General features: G+C 38.5%; 2 long non-coding RNA genes across 2 annotated transcripts; one reads left to right on the top strand and one right to left on the bottom strand.

Annotated features, from left to right (window-relative positions):
• The first annotated feature begins 3,716 nt into the window (after positions 1-3,716).
• LOC135678611 (uncharacterized) lies at positions 3,717-4,881 on the top strand. Its single transcript, XR_010515026.1, has 2 exons — positions 3,717-4,302; positions 4,500-4,881. It is a non-coding gene; the product is annotated as an uncharacterized LOC135678611 (long non-coding RNA).
• A 3,415-nt stretch (positions 4,882-8,296) lies between these two features.
• LOC135587681 (uncharacterized) lies at positions 8,297-8,951 on the bottom strand. The gene is made up of 2 exons (XR_010475952.1): positions 8,451-8,951; positions 8,297-8,363 (listed from the first exon to the last, which is right to left on the bottom strand). It is a non-coding gene; the product is annotated as an uncharacterized LOC135587681 (long non-coding RNA).
• Between the last annotated feature and the right edge of the window lie 6,478 nt (positions 8,952-15,429).

Raw genomic sequence — 15,429 nt, 5'->3', positions numbered from 1 at the left:
CAATGACTGAACCACTTTAAATTCCGATGTCTTTATTTCCCTTTTTCTTTTCATTACTATCATTACTTTCTTAGACAACTGCTAGTTCTTTCATTCTAAAGCCAAGCACTTTCCAAAATTAGTTTTTGATGAATGAAATATTTTATAAACCAATGATTTTCTCCGCTGCACTAATTCACCCCCTCTCTTAGTGTCGCTCTTGATCCGTACTTCTGTAAAAATAATGATTTAGAAAAACCTCGTTCAATAAAGCGCATATCGAAAACATACTTAACTTAAAAACATTCGTAGAATGTAATAATCAATAAAATCAATAAGCAATAAAGGTAAATAGCAAAAGAAAAAAAGCACATCGAATTTATAGTGGTTCGGTTGTTGTGACCTACTATCACGGACTTAGCTAGTTTTGCCTAAGTTGTGTGGTACCCTTATGTGTCCATTCGCAAAGGTCAACTTCTCCGAAACCTCCTATGATCCCTTAGAACCTATGTAAGAGAAAACGAGTTAGAGAAAGCGCCTCACTTGGGATATTCAAGCAATCATTTCAAGAAATACTTCATAAACAATGCAAATTATAAAAATACTTCATAAGCTCTGAACAATCACACAAGAAAGGATCTAAAATGGTCCACTACAAACCAAAATTTCTCATAAGTATCCGCATGACACAACCTTTATTTATAAGCCTAAAATGATCACCAAACCCAACTAAATTAGGGCTGTTAAACCTTCGACTGTCCCTCTACATGCTGTACAAAGCATGAACAAATCAAAAGACGTGGACATACATGAGCATTACAGTAAACACCATGTTTACAGTTTTGTCCGTGACATTCTCCCCTACTTATTCCTTTGACGTCCTTGTCGAAGCCTTTGCCGACACTACAACTTCTTGTCTTTGCTGAGTTTTCAATCTTCTACTCTAGCTGTAATGTGCCTCTTAGCTCCTAGCAGTTCTCTGTTGTTGTTGTTGAGTAGTCGAACTTTTGATCTGTCATGCTGCTTCAACTCGCCAATGATTCTGACTCTAGTGTGGGGTTGGCTGAGTTGTATCAATCCCTGTTAGTTCCTATAGACTCTTTGGATGAAGAAAAAGACTATCCTTACTATGCGCTAGTCTCTCAAATGCCTCATGCTTGAACTTGGTGGATGCTTGTTGGTGCTTTAACGAGCATCACCTTGCAAACTTTTGAAGTTTTTAGGTCCTTCCTCCACAAGATTTACCGATCAACTCTTCTTTCACTTAGTTGTTACTTTCAAGTAGGTTCGTATCACTTTCGCTTTCGATTGGCATTCTGTTGGGAAGTGAAGCGGATAATCTACTCTCAGTAGCACTAATCACCATTGGTGGGGATTTAAAAACTATTGTCTTCCATTTGGTTTTTTCGAAGGGTCTTTAAACATGTGTAAAGCTCCTCTACTGGATAGATAAGAGAATTGGGGTACTTGATTTCACCTATTCTCTTAAGAGTAGAGAAAACAAAGGTTACTTGACTTTGCTTACCTCCTTGAGGGTTGTACTTCATATATCGAGCTAGTTACTAACCTTCCTCTGCTTTTTGCTCACACTTCTAAAGCACTCGAAGTGTTTGCACTCCTTGCGTTGAGTTAGCTACTGTGATTCACCTTCTCAATACCATCGAACTTGTAGAATGCAAGAAGTTTTTATCCCAACTTGGAGTAAGTCTCTAATAGTTTTAGTCACCTCTGGGATTATACCGTATCTCCATCAACCCTGCTGCCCACTCCACTGAGTAGCAAAGGTACAGCACCACATACTACCTACTTCGTTCCTTTGTCGTATATTCTTGCATGACCTGAAGTCATTCACTTTTGACTATCTTGATGAGAAGCTCGTTGACACCGGTCTTACGAAGTTCCTTGGTCTCTACCCTTCAGCCTTGTCTCTGCCTCTGCTCGCTACTACCACTACCGCTGCCACTATCGACGCTCGCCGCTCCTACTCCCGCTACTCGCTGCTACCGCTATCGTTGCCACTATCACCGCTCCCGTTGCCATCGCTCGCCGCTACCGTTGTCGCTGCCACTGCCGCTTCTCGCTACTACCACTACCGCTGCTCTCAGTCAGTAGCCTCAGTCTTCCTCTTACTCACACTCTTCTTACTTCAATAGTATACTGTTAACAATACATTAATCGTATACTACTAACTGTATACTAGTAACAACATTTTTATTTATTAGATTAATTATATATTATTTTGATTTTAATACTATTAATTTTTATTTATTTAAAATTATTATTAGATTTCAGGATAAATAATATATTTTTATTTAAATAATTATATTATATATTTTTATATTTTAGTGTCTCGTTTCGCTCGGGCGAGCGCTTAGTACCTCGGACGTTTTTGGACCTTGGCACTTTTTTGGCACCTAGCGCCTTTTCAATCGTTGCTTATAACAAAATTGCAAACTCTCTTTAATGCATCTCAACTCCCAAAGCTTTGACAACAAGTTGACAACAACTTATAGCTAAACAATGAAAAACAAGACCAAGTTTATATACCATTTATGCCCTCCATTCCAGCTCTGACAATAGGCTGAGCACTTGAGTAGCTGCGGAAGGACCAAAAACTCTATCTACAAAACATAAATAAATGTTACACAATGGCACTTCCCGTGATTCACCATCCAAATTCGAGCAATCAACAATCCAAATCAACATAATTAATCAAATTAAAGCCCCACGCCCGCACAATCCAAACCCTAATTGAGATTCCCCAAGAGGATCCGCCCCGATGAACCTCACGAGAAACATAGAAGAAAAGGTGTAATCCAAATGGAACCGAGAATCTACGCAGAACAAATACAACCCTGAGCAATTAAACGGAAATCGAGACAAGATCCATAGCAAAAGAAACAAGAGCATATCAATGCGTCGCAATAGTAACGGGGTAGGAGAAAGGAGTGGAGGCAAACCTAGGGGCAGGGCCCGACGACGGGATCGATCGCCTGAGGAGCAAAGGTAGGGGTTTTCGACGAGCGGGACAACTGGGTGGGACGAGCGAAGCTCCGTCTCTCGATCTCGTCTTCCTCGCCCGCTCCTATTTCGCTGTTGGTGGCGACGCACGGACGTGAGGGGATCATTAAATCGCAACTACAAAGAGAAAGTTTGGGGTCCGGATTTTCCTAGAAATAAATTTAGGGGCAAAATTACATATATATATATATATATATATATATATATATATATATATATATATATATATCCTCCACCAAAATAAACAAGTCATTGTGGTTAATCTTCTTTAGCTAATTATCATTTCACTAACTGTTATTTAAAAGACATTAATAACGTTTACAATCTCATTTTGGTTATATGAATATTATATTTAAATTATTTTCAACTCAATTAGTTACATTTACTATATTTAGTCATGAGTTTATTATATTCATCCCTTAGGATTCTAGTTGAATATATATATTTATTACAAGATATATTGCTGTCATTGTGGTTAATCTTCATTCACTAATTATCATTGTGGTTGACGGACAATACGTTTTATCTTAATTAGTTAATATTAACTATTTTTAGTCATGGATATATATTTATTTTAATTTGAGATAAATATATTTTTTTCGATAACCATAGTTGAAAGGCATTAATACCCTTTAAAAAATTTGATTTTAACCATAAAAAAATCATAAATTATTTGGCAACACTTTCCCACCTTCGAATACAACTAGACTCTAAAAAGCGGTGCTTAACGCTTTATTGTGAACCCGGACGGTTTTGGATTCTCAATGTCTCAATTCGTGCCCGTTATTCGAACCTTGTTTGGAATGAAGGAATTGTGCAAGAGAACGGCGGCGGCTGCAACCCCACCCGGATCCGACGGCTCCGGAGGCCACTCCCCGAATCCGATATCAACCGCGTCACTAAGCATGAGACGCCCTCGCCATATCACCCCCGGAGGCAGGGAGAGTGAGAGAGAGAGACGGTGGAAATGGCGGATTCTTACTTGGCTCTTCGGTCCCGGCCGTCACTGCTCCTCGTCCTCCTCGTTCTACTCTGCTTCTCTCTGTCCGTGGCGACGGCGTCGGATCCGGACGCGACGGTGACCGTCGGAGGGATCAGCGACGCGGAGGGGGCTCCGGTCGGCGCCGAGATCGAGCAGCTTGCCCGCTTCGCCGTCGACGAAGACAACAAGAAGCATGTCCTTGTTTGATCTCTTCTTCGCCTTTTCGCCTCTGTTGCGATTATTGGATCGTCTTCGAACTCCTTTTCGTTCTGTCGCTGGATTCTCTGCGTCATCTTTAAGGTGATTGTATGAATTCCAAGGTTATATATCTTCTCCCTTTATAGTTTTATTTTTTGAGACATATGGTCTTACATATATCTTTGATGCTTATCTGCTTTTTTGTTATCGTTCGATTTGCTTACTGTATTGAGTAATCGCTAACCCTAGATCATGTAGTTGGTGATCCCGCTGATCTTTCTGTGCTTGGTGCTTAAATCTTGTGTCTTTTGTGGCGAAGAATGCCCTGTTGGAGTTCGCGCGTGTGGTCAAGGCGAGGGAGCAGGTGGTTGTGGGGACTCTTCACCACCTGACCATCGAGGTCATCGACGCCGGGAAGAAGAAGATATACGAGGCCAAGGTGTGGATCAAGCCATGGCTCAACTTCAAGGAGCTGCAGGAGTTCAGGCATGCCGGCGACTCCTAAGGATCCTGGCCTCGAGTGAGGCAATGTCACGCCATGAGACTGCAGTCTACATGCTGTTAGGCTTCTTTTTATTCTATGTATGAGGTAATATGAGGGTCTGAGACGATAAATTATTTGCAAGTAAGCATTTTTTTTCCTGTGTATTTTGAATTCCTCGTTAAGTTTTTGAATGAATGACGGATGCGTTGTGTAGAAATCTATATACCATCAACTTTCTGTTCATTTTGAAGTCTTGACAAGATTAAGGATAGAGTGTTGTAAAAGGAGGCATATTGGAAGAGGGAGAGACAAACAAAGAAATAGGGTTGGAATGGATTGATTTAGTGAGGATAAGACAGAAGAAAAGTGACCAATGCCTTACTGAAAACGAATTACTTGTCAATCTTACTGATGTTATGATGGCAGAGCATGGATCCCTGGGCATATGAATAGGGAAACTAATCCATTGCCATATTACATAAAATGCACTGGACATACTACGGTGTTCTGCTAAGCTTCCAAGTGAGACTTTTGTACTTTGCTTCACATTTCCTCTTGTTTCTCAGAATAATTAATGATGATGTCAATTGTGAGAATGATAACTAGAACTAGATTTTGTACAATGACCCGAACTTGTTACAAAAATGGACCATTTGATGAGATATATTGGAGTTGGGTTCCTGGTTCAGCTGACTAATGAGATTGTTTTTCTTTATCAGAATTTTGTTTTTACGAATCCCTCAGAAGTTCGTTACTGCCTACAGGTTCATCAATTTTTTTGTGAACAATTCCATGGCTTATGTCTCTTTCTGCCTACAGGTTCGTATGCTAGGTATGCTGACAAATGCTTTTTTAGATTTTGAAAACCTTTGCTCAAGTTCTAGCATAGCTATCAGCAATTCATGGAGCTTCTTAAGTTTAAAATTTATCGTCTTGAAATTGTCTTATTGAATATGATATTGATATTCTATCAAATTGTTAAGTTTGCAAGTTGCATTATTTTTGTTATAAAGTCTAGCAGACATTATAGGGCCCAAAGGTATGTGTTCTGATCCAAATTACTTGAACTGAAAAGAGAATTGACAAATTAATCAGAACCTGATTTTTCCATGAGTTGTCATAATATAGAAACTTGAAACTGTTATGGTCATCATAAGAGTAGATATCAATTAGCAAGCACCACTGGAGTATGACTAGAAAATCCATCAAGTATCAAATCTCTGATTCTAGGGATCTCTCTTTCAAAATGCAATATCTCATGATCTTTCAGCTGCTCCTACCTCTCAAAATGTCTCATACATGATTGAAGATTAATGCAAGACCGCTTATGGACTGCCTTTCAGAGTATTTCGATCCTAATCTATCTGTAGATACTTTTAACAAAGGGTTAGGTCAAAGGTTGGCTAGTAGTGAAGATCTAGAAAGCAGAAGGAAATTGTTATAATATTTAAATTAAACTTGTGACTTCTAGGACATATATCCTGATGCTTATCAGTCCTAAGATTAACATCATCTGCTGTTTAGATCTGAGAAACGGTTTTACGAATGAAAATACGTGTAGATTTTTTTGTGACCATCAAAAAGTTTGAGAAAAATAAATTTTCTGTAGTGAAGTAAATTGGCAACATATGTCTGGTCCACTGAAGGGGGGAGGACCAGATAGCAGACTAGTCACAGCATACCAAAGGGAAATGATAACAGAACTAAATTATTTAGAGGTTAAAGAAGGAAGTGAAAGGAGAGTTAATTAGAGGAACTCGAAGCTGCATTCAATTGGTTCAGAATCAGTTGAAGACTTGATTGATTACTATGCATTCTGTAGAGACCCTAAAGATAAGAATTCCATCCTATCTTTTGACCTTTCTCCCAGCTGAAAATTGGAGATTTGCTTACCCAACTCAATTTATATCTTAAAAATCATCTGATGGGTCTCAGAACTTCAAGTGATGATGGTGTACTAGACTCATTTGTCATATTTTGAGGGTTGGAAACATTATCTATAATTAATTTAGTCATGAAGACTTTGTTAGATCACTGTAAGGTCCTGGGGTCAAAACTCTTTTTCACCACTTAACCTTTACAAAAGGAATTGTAAAGGAATGATGTAGTAAGATCTATAAAAGATTATAAAAAAAAACATGCAAGATCTCTCAACGAGAATAAGAGGATTCTGATAGTAGCTTACCATGTCCCTCTCATGAAGTCCTGCAATAGCACTGTCTCTAGGAGTAGAGATATGGTGTTTATCTTGTGTTGTCTCAAACAGATTTTGACCGTCAAGAGGCTGCAGTTTTGCATGTTTCATGCTGTCTTTTTTTTTACATTTGATTGACAACAGTAGAACATTTCTTGGAGTTCCTCCGCTGTCCATGCCCGAGTAGATTGATGACAACAGAAGATGCCAACCAATACATGGGATTGAACACTTGATCTTCTGAACTGCATCCTTATCCTGTAAACAGATGGTGGCGACCTTTGTACTTCTTTTTACTTCACAATTTACTGTTATTTATTGAAGTAGGTCATGTTTATGGTGCTAAATATTTTATGTAGTTCTCCTATTCACAGGTTGTTAAAAGAGTTGGGACTTTCAAGATAATATGAAGCAGATGCGGCAGAATCATTTAGATTCCATCTGATATATATGTGGATGTTTGGTTATATATAATTTACATTATTGAACCTCATGGCTCAAAGTTGTTACAATCAATTAGGCACTAAGAGAGTGGTGAATTAGTGTTTACCGTTTCGATAAAACATGTATTTAAAAGTAATAAGAATAATGACTTAGAGTAAATATAAAGTGAAGTGAGCAGCTAAGTAAAAAAAGTACGCAGTAAGAAAAGAACACATTAGATTTATAGTGGTTCAGTCGTTGTGACATATGTCCACTTTTGATTCTTTCTCTATCGAGATTATCAGCGTCTACTAATGGTCTTCCTTCAATAGGTTAAGATCAACCATCTTCTTGCAACATTTTTCCCTTTTCATGGGCTTAGAAGACAACTCTTACAAGCCTCACACCTTGAATGATTATAAAGCTAAAGAGAGAGGAGGACTCTTTGTACTTTTATAACACTTTTACACCTCAACACTTAAAAGATTTTTTCACACTTTGTTGCCACTTTTGTTGTTCTTTCATGCAGAAAGGAGTGAGATATTTATATGTCCCAATGGCTTCAAAATTAGAGCAAAAAAGTGTCTTATCCTCGGTTTCCGAGGTACTGATGGTACCACCGCCTACAGACTAACACTGGATAGTACCACCCCCCAATCTGGTGGTACTATCGCCTGACAGACTAACACTGGGTGGTACCACCACCTAGTTTGGCGATACTACCGCTTGACAGAGTCTCGGAAACTAGGCTCTAGCGGTACCATCGCCTAGTTTGGGTGATACCATTGCCCAAACCACTTGGGAGGTTGAGCCTCAAGCGGTTCCACCGCCTAACGTGGCTCCAGGTCATTGTTTGGGCCATCGGTTCGGCCCAAACCAAATGATTATAAAGCTAGAGGAAGGAACCCAAGACTCGGGGAAACGGACGAAGAAGGAAACCAATTCAGGAGAAACCAGATAATTTAACCCTCCTAAAGAAATCCAAGAACCAACGATCTAGCACATACAGAGCACATCAAGAATCAAACCCATAAAGCCTCGATTCAACACAAACCTTTCAAGAATTGCAGAAACGCGTAGTCCTGCAACAAGTTTAGGAAATAAATTCTACGTATTCATATTATTTGATCGTCTGTCTTAGTAAGAGACATTATCAAGAACTTGCCGACCTTGGAAACGATCTCGAATTCGAAGCTGGAAACGTGGAATGGGAGGAGGCGGGCGAGAAGGCCACGGGCGGCGGCCACCTGGACGGCGGGCGGTAAGCGCTCCCGTTCTTGGACGTGGAGGACTCGATATAGGTGGGATGACTCCAGCGGAGAAGAGCCGGCCGCCCATGGGAGGAGGAAAACGAGAAAGAGAAGAGAGAGGAAGAGAGCGCAGAGGGGACGGACTCGGGGTAGCGGGCGAGGAGAAGCCATGGGAATGGCCGGCCGGTCGGAGCATTTTTAAGTGGGTGAGTGGGGAAGGGGTGTGTCACCTGTGTCCCGTCCCAGTCACCACGCACGAAAGAATGCGCTACCAGAAAGGTCCTCATAACTCTCTTTGTTGGACCCACACAAAAACAACCAATCGGAAGTTGCCTTTTGGTATCCCGGGCTCACACTGGATACGGATGTAGGATGAGGCGGTGCTTACATAAGCCAGGAGAAGAGAACAGCGCAGGCCGGCAAGGGTTTTCGGGATTTTTGTATCATCCTCTACATTTAAGTATAATTTAATATCCATAATTCTTATTTATTCTTGTTAACATAAACGTCAGAAAATGAGATTTGATCTATCAAGACTTTATCCAATCTATCCATATACTGATCTATCAAGACTTTATCCAATCTAATCAATACATTTCAAAAATTACACTAATATCCATCATGTTAGCCCAAATTGTTTCCTATATTGGATGAAACCCTAAAATTATAGAATTCACTCATCCACCTGTTCGGAGGGACGGTAAACATATACATTATATTAAAATTTTATAGGAGCAAATATTTCATTACGAAACTTTGAATATGTATAATGGATTTGTCAGAATACTACTGATATCAAGTTTTTTACCCTTAATTGATGGTAGCAAGTTAATTTTTACAATAGAATAATTTGATATTTGAGTATAATTAGATTATTACATTATCATCGATAGGATACGTACAACAAGGATTATAAAAGAGACAACATTGCACATATTAGGATAAAAATTCTTGACGATAATGAATACTAAATGCATGGCATGTAAACACATTCGAAGGAGATGAGGTATTAAAATTCTGACATGCCTTGTGTGACTCGAGGAAGCTCAGGATGTTTGCAATGCTCAACAATAGCCATGAGGAGTCCATCAAGTCCTCAAGAAGACAATGTAAACAATTTCTTGTTGCAATTATTTTTTTTGAAAAAGTAAATATTTATTTATTAATTTAACTAATTACATCATAAACAAGGGAGAATAAAAATCTGATTTCTAAAAGAAAAAACTCTGGTGAACTCTCCCGAGGCCAATTAGCTTGTGGGAACAAGTGTTAAGGGTTCTACTTATATAAGAAAATATATTGATAATGATTTGATGTACAATATGTAGCCCATAATTAATTTGCTGCTTAATCTCTTATAGTTACTTTTAGTTATGATATTTTTTACTTTATATTATATAATAAATATATTATGATATTTATGAAACTATGCAATGAGAATTAGATTACGAAGAGATCATAATAATTAATTAGATCAATTTATCTTTAAACATAAATTTTAAATATTTATGGTCATAGATTACGGACATCTAATCGAATAAACTGATATATTATATACTTATCTATACGATGGAGATAATTGGTCTCATAGTTGTTTGTGTGAGAACACTAGGAGTATAGTGCAAGTGCTTAGTTTACTAAATGATTCGCTTACAGAATGTTGAATGGTTAATGATACCTTATCGTCAAATAATGATTCTGTAGTCTAAATTGTGTATCTAGTCCTTAGACTTGAGGTACCAAGGATATCTTGTTTAAGTACTTCATTCTTTGATACTAGACTTATAGGTTTAGAAGTTTCAGATATAGTACAAATCGTTATTGGGAATAGTAGCCAACCTTAGAAGGCAATTGGGTATCAATAAAGGATCATCCACTCTTAGTATCATCAGAGAAATATCTCCTATATTCTCAATCAAGCAAATCCCTAGCTAGGGTCACTTCGGATTGAGAGAGGAGTTCTTTGAGAGAATTCAATAAGAGACTAGGATGGATCCCATATGGGCCTGACAACACCATGCCCAATATACAGTCTCTAGGATATTAGATGGATTGAAGACTTTAAATATATAGTAATTGAGGACAGATAGGTCCAATGGATTAGATTCTCTTGTACCGTCTATAGATTATACCATAGTTGCTTAGTATATCCATAGTCGATGAGTTGAGTGAATTATTATGGAGATAATAATTCACTAAGTCAGAAGAAGTTCTAAGTCAGAAGGAGTTCTAACGAGTTCAACTTATGGCCAGCTTGGTATTAGGCTTAGAAAGTCACATATGTTGAATCCCGGATTTTGATGATGAAACCAATTGATATGTGTTTATGATTTAATCTGTGTTTTGATTGACGCAGGATGCTTCGATCAGGATGAGATAATTAAAGTAGGAAGAATCATGTTGGGCCCGGGAAAAACATGTCAGAAGATTAGACGTCGGGCCGGAGGAACGGTCGACGTATCGACAAAAGGCTTCGGGCGGTGGATTCAGGAATCGGGCCAATAAGAGCGGATATTGCGCCAAGAATATCGGAGTTACGGAGTCAATTGACCGATTGGGCAATAGGCCGCAAGAGAGGACGATGCGCCGAAGAATCGGACGAAGCATCAAGGGACCAATGACATGCCGGACAACATGATTATTGCTTAGTATTAATTGTCTAGATCGAAGTGTGTTTTACATATGCAGGATTAACTACGATAGCAAGGCATGAAGCAAAATGAAGTCCTGGAGTCAAGGACGTGACTTAGTTGGTGTTAGTTTGGCAAGTCTCATATAGTCCCACATCAGGAAAATCAAGTTTGATATCTCTTGTTTAAACTATAAATAAGGGCCTGGGCTTTAAAGTCAAATGTACCACAAGAAACACATAATTGTTTGCTTTGGGTTTTCTTATTTAGTAGTTTCAAGTGTTTTATGGCCTAGGAACATCTTCCTAAGGCATTTGTAATAGTCCTCTTTTATAGTAGTGATTTGCTCTTCCTTCGTCCGTAGATGTAGGTCAATTGACCGAACCATATAAATCTGGTGTTCTTGTCTCTTTTATTTTTCTGCTTTATTATTATTTTTTTTGTTGCCAAAGTATCCTTTAGTAAATTTCCTAGAGTTAGCTTTAACAAACTGGTATCAGAGCCTGGTTTCGGGATCTTTTGGCAACGATGATAATAACAAAGATCGTTGTCGAGAAATTCGATAGAAATATCAACTTTGGCATGTGGCAACTCAAGATACAGGCCATTCTGGTTTAAGACGGAGTTGATTTTGCACTACAGGGAGCTGAGAACATTCCAGATGATATGTTAAAAGAAGAGCTTACGGGTATGGATAAGAAGGCCCGATCAAGCATTATTTTAAATCACTTTGATGAGGTTTTACAAGAGGTAGCTACAGAGACTACGGCAAAAAGCATGTGGGACAAGCTTAAAGCCTTGTATATAAAGAGGATAGTGGAGATCCGTCTCTACTTGAAGTAGAGTTTGTAATGACTGAAGGTACATCTATACTCTCACATTTTGATAATTTTGATTCCTTAGTTATGGATTTGGAGAATATAGATACGAAAATTGATGACGAGGATAAAGCCCTATTACTTTTGTGTTCTCTTCCCCAATCCTTTAAGTAGTTCCGTGATACTATGATTTATGGAAAAGAAACAATTTCATATCAGAAAATTATTAAATCTGCACTAAAATCTAAGGAGCATATAGACAGGGATATCACTGGGGAAAGTAGAGGGAATCAGGTTGAGGGTCTGGTTGTCAGGGATAGAATTGATAAAAGAGAATTTGATAGTAGTAGATCTAAATCTAGATCTAAATCCAGACATAGAAATTTGGAGTGTAGATATTGTCAAAAAATGGGGCACATTAAGGCTGATTGCTTTAAATTAAAAAATAAATTAAAGGAAAAGGGAAAACTTGTTGAGAAAACTACTAAGTCTGCTGAAGCTAGTGTAGCAGCTGATGAGAATTTTAGAAATATTTTCTTTGCTACTGATGATAGGACGAGGTCTAAAAATGAATGGATTTTAGATTCGGGTTGTTCTTATCACATATGTCCCAATAGAGATTGTTAGAGCAGGCCCCAAGAATTTACCACAGGGTAATTTGGCAACCCAATAAAGACAATAAATCAGAAATATAAAAAGAGACAAGAACACCAAATTTACGTGGTTCGGTCAATTGACCTACATCCATGGACGAAGGAGGAGCAAATTACTACTATAAAAGAGGGACAATTACAAATGCCTTAGGAAGATGTTCCCAAACTATAAGCCCAAACTATTTAACTAAATGTGGACTTAAACCCAAAGCAAACACTTAGGTTTTTCTTGTAGTGCCTTTGACTTCAAAGCCCAAGCCCTTATTTATAGTTTAAACAGAAGATACCAAACTTGATTTTCCTGATATGGGACTATGTGGGACTTGTCAAACTAACAAATCTCCATCTTGGCATGTCCCAACAATACTTGCTCCACCTTCTTCACAAAAGCCCCAACGAGCAATCACCAACAATGAACACCAACCAAGTCCAAGCACTGCTTAAACTTATAAATCGGAAGAGGTTTCATAAGCATATCAACTGAATTGTCCTTCGTATGAATTTTCTGAACAAGGACCTTTCCCTCAACAATGATATCCCGAATAAAATGAAACTTCACATCGATGTGTTTCATCCTCTCGTGATACATCTAGTCTTTAGTCAAATGAATAGCACTTTGACTATCATAGTAAATTGTAGTAACACCTTGATGCAGATATAATTCGCCGAACAAACCTCTTAACCATAAAACTTCTTTGATCGCCTTTATCACTGCCATATATTTTGCCTCTATAGTAGATAAAGCCACGATAGGTTGTAAGGAAGCTTTCCAACTAACTGCACAACCGCCAACGCAAAAAACATAGCCTGTTAAAGATCTCCGTTTATCAAGATCTACAGCATAATCAGAGTCGACGAAACCAACCAAAGTGTCACGATTTTTTCCAAACTCCAAACAAGCATCTGAAGTCCCTTGCAAGTATTTGAGAATCCACTTCACAGCCTGCCAATGTATTTTACCCTGGCGAGACATATATTTACTAACCACACTGACTGCTTATGAAATATCTGGACGAGTACAAACCATTACATACATAATACTGTCGATGGCACTGGAATATGAAACTTGCACCATATATTCTTTCTCTTCAACTGACTATGGTGATTGAGCAGTAGATAGCCGAAAATGGCTAGCAAGAGGAGTACTCACTGGCTAAGCATTTTTCATGCCAAACCTTTCCAAGACTTTCTTGAGGTAATTTTTCTGAGTCAGAAATAATTTTCCAACTCCTCGATCTCTTTTGATCTCCATGCCAAGAATTTTCTTAGCTGCTCCCAAATCTTTCATTTCAAATTCACTACTCAGCTGCATTTTCAAAGTATCAATTTCTGACAAATTCTTAGCTGCAATAAGCATGTCATCAACATAAAGCAACAAATACACAAAAGAGTCATCAGTTAACTTCCGAAAGTAGACACAACTTGCTAGTCATAGGTGCCTAACAAGCTAATCACGTGAATGATGGCACGTGTGACTTGATATAGAATCTTTTTTTCTTATTATATTTTGGCATATATCACTTTATAACTATTGCATATATGCATATATATATTGTGATGTCGTTGGATTTGTGCAATGGGAATCGGATCGTGATGAGATCACGATAATGAGATCAATTCACCTTTAAACATAGATCCTAAATAATCCCGATCATAGGTTACTCGAGAGGGACATCATGATAACCAGACAGACTGGTGTGTTGTATACCCGTCCATATGATGGATGCAGTTGGTCTCATAGCTGCTCGTGTAGGGACACTAGGGATACAGTATAGGTGCTCATTGGATAATGAGTTCACTGATTGATCCGCTTACGGAATGCTGGATGGTTGATGATACCTTATTGTCAGACAGCGATTCCGTAGTCCTAGTGGTGTATCTGGTCCTTAGACTTGAGACACTAAGTATGTCCTATATGAGTGCTCCACTCTTTGATACCAAACTTATAGGTTTGGCTGTCCCATATCTAGTATAGCTAGTCATTCGGAGTGGTAGTCGACCTTACGAGGGTTATTGAGTGTCGATAGAGGATCATTCACTCTCGGCGTCATAAGAGGAATATCCCATGTGTTCTTGCTCAGACAAATCCCTGGCCAGGGTCATTCGGGTTAAGAGAGAAAGAGTTCTCTAGGAGAATCTGATTAGAGCGAGACTCGAGTAGAAACCGTATGGGTCTGATAGCACCATGCTCGATATACGGTCTCTAGGATATTAGATGGATGAGGGACTATAGGTACATGGTAACTGAAGACAAACAGGTCCAATGGATTAGATTCCCCTCTATCGTCTGGGGACTACGGCGTAGTGGCCTAATACGTCCGTAGTCGATGAGTCGAGTGAATTATTATAGAGATAATAATTCATTAAGTTAGAAGGAGTTCTGACAAGTATGACTTACGGCCAGCTCGATATTGGGCCTAGAGGGTCACACACATATGGTAGGCATTGCGATGAGTAGAGGTTCAGATATGAGATATCCGATGGAGCCCTTGTCCTATTGGATGCAGATCCAATACCCACTAGGGGAGGATCAATTAGGGTTTGATAGTTTTGCCCCTCGAATTTTGAGAAATTCTAGCTTTTGTCTTTTGTCTAAATTATGAAAATACCCCTAGGAATTAAGAAATTCCCTATATGTCCCTGATTTCATAAAATATTAATTAATTAAAAAGTTTAGTTGATTACTATTTTTATTATTATCTAGTAGTCCTACATGATGATGATTATTTATACATGTGATGTATGATGTGTGGACGGATGATCATGGACCGTGTGATGTGTGTACTTGTGATTATTA

This window comes from Musa acuminata, chromosome BXJ1-1 (assembly GCF_036884655.1).
Source record: "Musa acuminata AAA Group cultivar baxijiao chromosome BXJ1-1, Cavendish_Baxijiao_AAA, whole genome shotgun sequence".
Classification (NCBI taxonomy): Eukaryota; Viridiplantae; Streptophyta; class Magnoliopsida; order Zingiberales; family Musaceae; genus Musa; species Musa acuminata.
The sequence above is the reverse complement of the archived record's forward strand: the minus strand, read 5'-3'. Positions and strand labels throughout refer to the sequence as shown.